The following is a 10950-nucleotide window of genomic DNA, read 5'->3' on the forward strand; positions in this document are numbered from 1 at the left end:
GTTCAGTGAACATTCATCATCTCATATGGTACAAAATTAAAGAAATAGAAAAAAATTGGTTTTCCTAGTGATAAGAACTCTTAGGATTTACTCTCTTAACCACTTCCGTATATAACACACAGAAGTGTTAGTTATATTAATCACATTGTACGTGACATCCCTAGCACTTCTTTCTCTTATAACTTGAAGTTTGTAACTTTTGACCACCTTCTTCCAATTCACCCTCCTCTCACCACCCCATCTCTAGTAATGACAAATCTGATCTCTTTTTCTATGAGTTTGCTTGTTTGTTTGAAGTAATGACATACAACAGTATGTTAGTTCCTGGTGCAGAACATAGTGATTCAATATTTCTATACATTTCAAAATTATCACCACTAACAATAACTCTTTGGTTTTGAGAATATGAGTGGATTTCTTTCTGTTTCCTCCCTCTCTCTCTCTTTCTCTCTCTTTCTCTCCCCCCTGTCTGTTTTGCTGTCTCTTGACTCTGCTATATTTTCAAGATTTCTAGACTGTCTATTACATTTTTACAACAAGATTTTTAAAAAGGTAAAAGGGATATTCAAGTTAATCATCCCCAAATACCTTTAAAAGACAAATATGGAATAGCTTTGGCTCATCCAATCTTCCAAGATTTGATGCAGCCAGAAATTCTTTTTCCATTAGCAGTCAGGGTTGAGGGTTAACTGCAACTCACCCTGATCCATCATGGATGTGGCTTGACTTTAGCTAAAGGTCTGACTAATTAGACATGTATTCATAATAAACTGAGGTGGTATGTGCTAAAACTTAGGACCAGCTGGTGAACAACAGGAAGCAAGCACCCAGATTCACACCTGCCCAGTCTGTCCTGGATCTTGCAGACACATCGCTCCTTTCAGCTCCCAGGCTTGAGTCATTTTCGTTTTCATTTGCATTCACTGGAAACCCATAAGGCTGAAGCTTATTTCTTCCTCATTATTCTCGGAGTTTCTTGCTGAGGGATCCCATGTCCTTCAATACACTGGAAACCACATGGCAGGATCCATGTTGCTTCCTGTCTCTAAGTGAGTGGCTTCATTGTTTTTACCACCTAAGATCTCCTTTATTATTCCCTCATGAGCCCAATATTTTGAAAAACGTTGCCTATCAAAAAATTCCATTGATCAAGGAATATCAAATTTTGAGCAGCTAAGCAGAGCTTCCACACAAGTGGCAAGAGGTTATACTATTTCCACCAAAAGCAAAAGGACTTGGCGTTGGAATTTACCCATACAGCCTTGCCTGGAATAACGTCTGATTGGTTTGATGTCCTAACTGGATATACTGTACCCATTATACCTTCCTTCCTTCTGTCTTAGAGCCCTGGATCTGAGGACCCTAGGGTTTGAGAAACATTAGTCAGGACGAGGTTTCTTAATTCCAGCACTTTGCCTGGGAGGAGAGCAGAAGAGGAAAGAAGAAATGCAGAGAGAACATTGTAAAATGTGGTAAATACCCTGAGGTAGTGGTATCATTGTTTCTATTCTATAGCTCAGCTAGGCCACAGATATGTAACAAGACCAGGAGTCTAACCCAAATATGCCTGGACCCAAGTCCTTGCACTTGCCATTATACCAGTGGAGCATTTAAAAATCTCAATGCAGGGCTTCCCAGGTGGTGCAGTGGCTAAGAATCCGCCTGTTAATGCAGGGGATAGGGGTTCGAGCCCTGGTCCGGGAAGATCCCACATGCTGTGGAGCAACTAAGCCCGTGCGCCACAACTACTGAAGCCCACGTGCCATAACTACTGAAGCCCACGCACCTAGAGCCCGTGCTCCTCAACAAGAGAAGCCACGACAATGAGAAGCCCGCGCACCGCAATGAAGAGTAGCCCCTGCTCACCGCAACTAGAGAAAGCCCGAGCGCACCAACGAAGACCCAACGCAGCCAAAAATAAACTAAAAAAAAAAAAAAAATCCCAATGCAACCTACACGTATACCACAACTCATTTTATAGAAAGGTGTAAAGACAACTCAGTGGGGCTTCCCTGGTGGCGCAGTGGTTAAGAATCTGCCTGCCAATGCAAGGGACACGGGTTCAGAGCCCTGGCCTGGGAAGATTCCATAGGCCGTGGAGCACCTAAGGCTGTAGCCACAACCACTGAGCCTGAACTCTAGAGCCCACAAACCACAACTACTGAGCCACGTGCCACAACTACTGAAGCCTGCGCACCTAGAGCCTGCACTCCGCAACAGGAGAAGCCACGACAATGAGAGGCTCGCGCACCGCAACAAAGAGTAGCCTCCACTCACGGGAACTAGAGAAAGTCCTCACACAGCAACAAAGACCCAACATAGCCAAAAGTAAATAAGTTAATTAATTAATTAATTAATTAATTTAAAAAAAGACAACTCAGTGGGGAAACGATAATCTTTTCAACAAATGGTGCTGGAACAATTGAATATCCATATGCAAAAAAATAAATATCCTTCCGTACCCCAACCTATATACAAAAGTTAACTCAATCGTATACCTACATGAAACCGCTTAGGTCATGTAATTAACTGTAAAACCAAAACCTATAAGAATTCTAAGAGAAAATCCTTGTGACTTTGGGTAAGGCAAAGCTTTGGTACAACACCAAAAGCAAAATTCACGAAATGCCAAATTGATAAAGTGGACTTTATCAAAATTTTAAAAAACTGCTTCTCAAAAGATACTGTTAAGAGAATGAAAACACAAGCCACAGTGGTGATCATCTTGCAATGTACAGAAATATTGAAACACTATGTTGTGTACCAGGAGCTAATATAGTGTTGTAGGTCAGTTATACTTCCAACAAACAAACAAATTCATAGAAAAAGATCAGATTTGTGGTTACTAGAGATGGAAGGTGAGAGGAGGGTGAATTGGAGGAAGGTGGTCAAAAGTTACAAACTTCCAGTTATAAGAGAAAGAAGTGCTAGGGATGTCACGTACAATGTGATTAATATAACTAACACTTCTGTGTGTTATATACGAAAGTGGTTAAAAGGGTAAACCCTAAGAGTCTCAACATAATGAAAAAAATTTTTTCTTTTTTTAAAATTTTCTATCTTTATGAGATGATGGATGCTCACTGAACTTACTGTGGTAATCATTTCATGATGTATGTAAGTCAAATCATTATGCTGGACACCTTGAATTTATCCAGTGCTGTATGTCACTACACCTCTAAAACTGGAAGAGAAAAATAAAAAATAAAAATGCAAAAAAAAAAAAAAGACACACCACAGACTGGGAGAAAATTTTTGTAAATCATATATCTGTCAAAGGACTTGTATCCAAAGAACTCTCAAAGGAACTCTCAAACTCAATAACAAGAAAACAAACACCCCTCCCCGCAAAAATTGGTAAAAGATTTGAGCAGACATTTCACCAAAGAAGATATACAGATGGCTCATAAACTCATGAAAAGATACTCAACATCATTAGCCATCAGAGAAATGCAAATTAAAATCACAGTGAGGTACCACTACATTCTTATTAGAATGGCTAAAATTTAAAAGACTGACCTTATCCAGTTTTGGCAAGATGGTGGAAGAACTGGAAATTTTATACAGCTGTTGGGAATATAAAACGTTACAACCACTTCAAAAACAGTTTGGCAGTTTCTTAAAAAGTTAAATATACCCTAATCCTAGGTATTTACCCAAGAAAAATAAAAGCATTATGTCCGTACAAAGACTTGTCCACAAGTGTTCATATCAGTTTTATTTGTAATAGCCAAAAGCTGGAAATAACCTAAATGTCTAACAACAGGTAAATGGATAAACAAGCTAATATAGCCATACGATCGAAGAATATTACTCAGCAATAAAAAAGAATGAACATCATGCCACAATGTAATTGAACCTCAAAATAAGTATGCTAGCGGGCTTCCCTGGTGGCGCAGTGGTTGAGAGTCTGCCTGCTAATGCAGGGGACACAGGTTCGAGCCCTGGTCTGGGAGGATCCCACATGCTGTGGAGCAACTGGGCCCGTGAGCCACAACTACTAAGCCTGCGCGTCTAAAGCCTGTGCTCCGCAGCAAGAGAGGCCGCAATAGTGAGAGGCCCGCGCACCGCGATGAGGAGTGGCCGCCACTTGCCACGACTGGAGAAAGCCCTCGCGCAGAAACGAAGACCCAACACAGCCAAAATAAATAATAAATTAATTTTTAAAAAATTTGCTTTAAAAAAATAAGTATGCTAAATGAAAGCAGCCAGACAAAAAGAGTACATACGGTATGATTCCATTTATATAAAATTCAAGAAAATACAGACAAATCTACAGTGACAGAAAGCAGATCAGCGACTGGACAGAGTAAATAGTAAGAGAGAGAGGCTCAAGGAAACTTCTGAAGACAGCAGATGTGTTCCTTACCTTAGCTGGACTGATGGTTTCATGGGGGAAGACCCATGTCAAAACAACAATTTGTACACTTTAAATTAAATATGTGCAGTTAATTATGTGTCAGTTTTACCTCAACAATGCCATTTAAAAAATCCCAGCACTGTGGATTTTCCATCACCATAGTAAAGATAACTTCACACAAGAATCATCAAAGATGTTAAATAAGTCTGAGGGTGGGGGAAGTCTGATGAGGAAGAGGGTATGTGCATTGTCCTAACGTGTCTCCGTGTACATTGCTTATTAGTTATAAGGAGAAAAATAGTAACTGTACAGTGGGAAAATCCAACAAAACTTTGGGTGATCAAAATTATCATCAGTTATGGGAAGGCGGAAGGCAGAAACATTGTTCCTCCAGGTGCAATACCTCGAAAAGGACACACTTTCATTTTCTAGTGTTCTGGTCAGGATGCATAAACTGAATCTCAGACAAAACCAAATGGAGAAACATTCTATAACATAACTGGTCTATACTCCTAAAAATGTCAGTATCACGGGGGGCTTCCCTGGTGGCGCAGTGGTTAAGAATCTGCCTCCCAATACAGGGGACGCGGGTTCGAACCCTGGTCCGGGAAGATCCCACATGCCACGGAGCAACTAAGCCCATGTGCCACAACTACTGAGCCTGTGCTCTAGAGCCCACGAGCCACAACTACTGAAGCCTGGGCCCCTAGAGCCCGTGCTCCACAACAAGAGAAGCCACCACAATGAGAAGCCCACGCACTGCAACGAAGAGTAGCCCCCACTCGCTGCAACTAGAGAAAGTCCACGCGCAACAATGAAGACTCAACACAGCCAAAAATAAAAATAAATAAAATAAATTTATTTTTTAAAAAAAGTCAGTATCATGAAAGAAAGAAAGGCTGAGAAACTGATTAAAGGAGAATAAAGAGACATAATTAAATGCAATACATGAACCTGGACCTGATCTAAGAATGGAGGAGAAATACCTGAAAGGATGTTATTGGGATAACTGAAAAAAATTGTAATATGGACTCTGTGATTTATATCAATGTTAAATGTCTCGAATTTCATAACTGTACTTATTGTGGTTAGATAAGTGAATATCCTTGTTTGTAGGAAATATGGGTGAAAATATTAACTGGTAAAGGAGCATGATGTACATAACCTACTCTCAAATGTTTAAAAGATACGTAATAGAATGATAGAAGAAAAGTGGCAAAATGTTGAAAGTTGGTGAAACTGTGGGTATATTGGAGTCCTCCATATTATTTTTGCAACTTCCCTGTAAGTTTTAACTTATTTCAGAATAGAAGGTTTTAAAAATCTCCAGACAAATGACACAACAGAGTCTCTGGGAATGACACTGAGGAACTAGGATTTAAAAAATCTTTCCAGGTAGGGTTGCCACATTTGGCAAATAACAGTACAGGATGCTCACTTAAATCTGAATTTCAGATAAACAACAATCTGAACATTTTTTAGTATAAATATCTCCCATGCGGTATTGCTGCCTACCCAAGGAAGTACCCTCTTGGAATGCAATTCTTTTTTTTTATTTTATTTTGTTTGTTTTATCTGGCTGCACCAGGTCTTAGTTGTGGCAAGTAGGATCTTCATTGCTGGCATGCGGGATCTCTTTTAGTTGTGGCATGCGGGCTCTTAGTCGAGGCATGCAGGATCTAGTTCCCTGACCAGGGATGGAACCCGGGCCCCCTGCATTGGGAGCGCGGAGTCTTAACCACTGGGCCCCCAGGGAAGTCCCTGAAATTCATTCTGATACCTGTCCTCTGCATTATCCTCCTTCAATATCTAACATCATCTCCGTTTCTACTCTTGCAGCGAGATAGGGACTGAGATAAATATAAATAGATATTAAATGGCCAGAGTTTATGATGATGAAAAGAAACACTTAGTGAATCTAGCATCTTCTATACTAATGATAATGATGGTCAACATTTTTTAGCACTGATTATGCATATGGTAGCCAACCTCTAAGGTGGCCCCCAATGACCCCGCCTCCTGGTATTCACAGCCTTGTGTAATCCCTCCCACATTGTGCCAGGGTTGGTCTGTGTGACCAATAGCATACAGATGAAGCGATGGTATGTTGCTTCTGGATTTAGGTTTTAAAAGACATTTAGGCTTTCATCTTAGGCGCATGCCCTGCCTCTGGGGGAAAGAAGCCGTGCGGTGAGCAGCCTTATGAAGAAATCCACATGGTGAGGAACTGAAGCCTTCAGCCTACAGTCATGGGAGTGAGCTTGGAAGGTGATCTACAGCCCCAGATGAGTCTTCCATTGAGACTGCAGCTCAGCTGACATGAGAGACCCTGAGCTAGAACCACCCAGCTAAGCCGCTCCCAGATTCCTGATCCTCAGAATTGTGAGAAATAAATGTTCTTTGTTTTAAACTGTTAAAACTTGGAGTAATTTGTTACACAGCAAAAGATAACTAAAAGGTATCAAGATATAATGTAACATAATGTATCATCTAAGTATACATGCTTCCCAAAGTAATTCTTTGAAGCAGGAACTATTACATTCCCCATTTTGCAGGAAGGTAAACTAAAGCACAGAAAGGGCACGTTGCTCCAAATCACCCTACCAGGAAGTATAGTGGATCTGTCTCCAAAGCCCTCACCCCTACTCAGGAATTTCAGAGCCTTCCATGTTTCCGATGCTGGGCTGAATCAGCCTGGCCTTATTATTTCATCTTATTTAATTCTCACCATAGAGTGAGATAGGGAAGGTAATTCCAGAGAAAACCACCAGCCAACACTGGCAGGAAGCCCTCAAGTTAACAGGACACTTACCTATAAGCTAGGCAGAGCAGATTTTGTTTTCTTAACCCCAGTTTAGAGACAAGTAAGCTAAGGCTCTGAGTGGGTAAGGCCTTCGCCCAGACAAAGCCAAACAACCCCGGGAGTGGTGAGCAGGTAGAGCTGGGCTTGAATACTTCTACTCCTCTCTCCATCCTACCAGGCTACTTCCCTAATCTAACTAATGAGGGGCATGTTTTCTGAAGTTGCAGAAGGCCCTCCCCATACACACTGCAGGAATGTGTGTGTGTTGTGTTGATGGGAGGGTGGGGGGGCTCACTGGGGACCCTGGAAACGACTTCATCCTTCATGTCCCCATTCAAGGAAAAGGAAGGGAAAGCTCTCACTTTTCGCCCCTCTCTTCACTTTTCACCCCTCCATGTTTCACCCCTCTCGTCCTCTCCCAGGGGTGTGCTCCCACCTGGGAGAGAGAGGGAATGCTGCTCTCTCTGGGAGGGCCAGCCCTTTGGCCTTTTACCTAAATGCCAATCCTTTCCCTCCCTGGAACTGAGAACCTGTGGCCACCCCCTCCCAATTCTAACTCTTCACTGCTGTTCTCCTGTGGATTAGGCTGCAATTACTAAGGACTGAGCTCTTTTCTCCACAAACAAAAGCAGACCAAAACCAAAACAAAACAAAAGATAAAACAAACAAACAAAAAACAACTCTTTGAAAACAGCAAGAGGGATTGGGGTTAGAACTAAGAGGGGACTTCCAAACCGATCCCCTGTAGCAGATGGTCAAGAGAGGCTGTAGGTAGTATTAGGTTGGTCAAAAAGTGCCTTTGGTTTTTAAGTAAAAATAAAAGGCACATTTTTCATTTTCACCAAGAACTTTTTGAACAACGTATTCACCCTTTTGTTCCACTACCTTCTGCCATTTTTCAGGCAACGTCATAATTCCATCTTCCCAAAACTTTTTATCTTTTTGAGCAAAGAACTTTTCCAGGTGCCTTTTACAGTCTTCCAGGGAACTGAATGTTTTTTCATTAAGAGAAATTTGTAAAGGCCTAAATAAATGGAAATCTGAAGACGCAATGTCTGGTGTATATGGCGGATGAATCAGAACTTCCCAGCCAAGCTGTAACAGTTTTTGCCTGATCATCAAAAAACATGCAGTTTGCGTTATCCTGATAGAAGATTATGCGTTTTCTGTTGACTAATTCCGGATGTTTTTCTTCGAGTGCTGCTTTCAGTTGGTCTAATTGGGAGCAGTACTTGTTGGAATTAATTGCTTGGTTTTCCAGAAAGAGCTCATAATAGAGGACTCCCTTCCAATCCCACCATGTACACAACATCACCTTCTTTGGATGAAAACCGGCCTTTGGTGTGGTTGGTGGTGGTTCATTTCGCTTGCCCCACCATTTCTTCCATTCCACATTGTTGTACAGTATCCACTTTTCATCTCCCGTCACAATTTGTTTTAAAACCGGAACGTTTTCCTTACGTTTAAGTAAAGAATTGCATGCGGAAATAGGGTCAAGAAGGTTTCCTTTCACTTAACTTATGTGGAACCCAAACATCAAAGTGATTAACCTAACCAAGGTGGTGCAAATGATTTTCAACACTTGATTTGGATATTTTGAATATGTCGGCTATCTGCCATGTGGTATAGTGTTGATTGTTCTCAATTAATGTGTCGATTTGATTGCTGTCAACTTCAACTGGTCTACCTGACCATGGAGCCTCATCCACCCGAAAATCTCCAGCATGAAACTTCACAAACCACCTCTGACACTTTCGATCACTCACGGCACCTTCTCCATACACTGCAGAAATCTTTTTTTGCATTTCAGTTGCATTTTTACCTTTCTTGAAATACTAAAGCACAATATGCCAAAGATGTTGCTTTTTTCTTCACACAAAAATGCCTACACAAAAATTCACCAATTTTTATGTCTTTTTTTAAAAGCACGCTGATATGACAGCTGTCACATAAAATCTAACAAAATTGTTTTGAATGAAGTTAAAGACCACTAAGCACTACTATAGCCATCTTATGGAAAAAACTGAATGAAACTTTTGGCCCACCCAATACATACTTTCTTTAAGATCCTTCTGGAAAGTATCTCTCTTGACCGGAGTGGTACTGGAGGCTGAGTGGGTGAAAATGTCTGGGACTGTGTTTGCGATGTGACTGGGGAGGAAAGATGGAGGTGGTCCTTCTAGGAATCAGGAGAGACCAGATGACTCAGCAGAGTTTGTCAGGGTTCCAGTCACCTCTTGTCTCCTCTTCAGGAGAAGAATAAAATCTGCCACCTGGTGTAAGTGAGCTCTGAGGGGGAGGTCTGCTTTCTGAGTCAGCCGGTGAGCTTGAAGAGCAAGTGAACTTCTAAAGCAGAGTCCACAGCAGGGAGGCTGCAGCCAGCCCTCTGGATCACCTTGGCTTGGCTTCGGAGACTGGCCTGGAATGTCCGTGGTGGCCCTGTGGGCCTTGGGGGGATGGCGAGTCACCTCTGTGAGCTGGAAGAGCCAGCGAGCCCCCAAAGCTCTTCTGCTACTCCAGCTCCCGGGGCGTCTCAGTCCAGATGCCGGGAGGGTCTGGGAAGCAGCACCCTGGGTTCTCCTGCAACAGAACTGCCACCACCCCCTCCTGCGCTGGTTCCCTGGCTTCCCTGGCTCCGCAGACACCCCAACCCCACAGACTTTCTCCACTTCCCTGGTCCATCAGCCTTTGTATCTGGGCTTCCAACCCGTGGGGGGCATTTCCTGCTTCCCCATCCCCTGTGTCCATCGGATCCCTCGCATTCTAGAAATTCTCCTCAGTGGACTGAGGCTGCCCTGCCCCCACCCCTGCACTGCACTGGGCTCCGCACACCAGGGCACTGCCCATCGAGGCATCGACAGGCTGGTTGGGTTGCCAGTTGGGTTTATTGAACTATTTTAAGTCCAGCAGGCCCTTCTGATCCCCAGGAACGTCCCAAGGCCATCTTTCCCATTCCCTGGCCTCCCAATACACCGTGGGGGGTCGGGGCTGTAGGTTCCCCTGGGAGTCTGGCGTCTCCTCTGATCTCCTTGCCTGGTCCTCCCCACACCTGTGTCTCCCCCAGGACCCAGGCCACATTTCTCCCTACTCTGTCCACTGTTGGGCATGAGAGCCCCAAATCAAAGGGAAACAGGGAAGGGGGCTGCACAGAGGTCACTTCCAAGAGGAAGTGGGCTAGGGCCCAAAAGTGCAGCTGGGCTTCAGCGCAGCTCACCCCCAAACAACTCCCCAGAGCACCAGGCAGGGGTTCAGGGCTGCTGGGACCCATCCCAGAACCTCCCTTGACTCTGGTTTGGCATGAGACTTAGGGGTCCCAGGGAACGATGTCCACACTTTTTGGATATGCTGTGCCTCCGGCAGTGGGGCTCAGGTTTCGCACCAACCCTTTTTTTTTTTTTTTTTTTTTTTGCGGTATGTGGGCCTCTCACTGTTGTGGTCTCCCCCGTTGCGGAGCACAGGCTCCGGACGCGCAGGCTCAGCGGCCATGGCTCACGGGCCCAGCCGCTCCGCGGCATGTGGTCCCGGACCGGGGCACGAACCCGTGTGCCCTGCATCGGCAGGTGGACTCTCAACCACTGCGCCACCAGGGAAGCCCCGCACCAACCCTTTTGAGCCCGTTTACTGTGCTGCTCAGCTGGAAGCGGGATCACAAGCAGCCTCCGCACCCTCTTTGGAGGCCAAATCTGAATTGATGTCTAATCTCTAGAGGCCCATTGATAGCTAGGAGATGGAATTTGGAGAGCTTGCCCAGAGAGAAGTTTTTCGAGACGGTGGAAAATAGGTGGTG

This window comes from Hyperoodon ampullatus (assembly GCF_949752795.1).
Source record: "Hyperoodon ampullatus genome assembly, chromosome: 19".
In the NCBI taxonomy this organism is placed as follows: Eukaryota; Metazoa; Chordata; class Mammalia; order Artiodactyla; family Ziphiidae; genus Hyperoodon; species Hyperoodon ampullatus.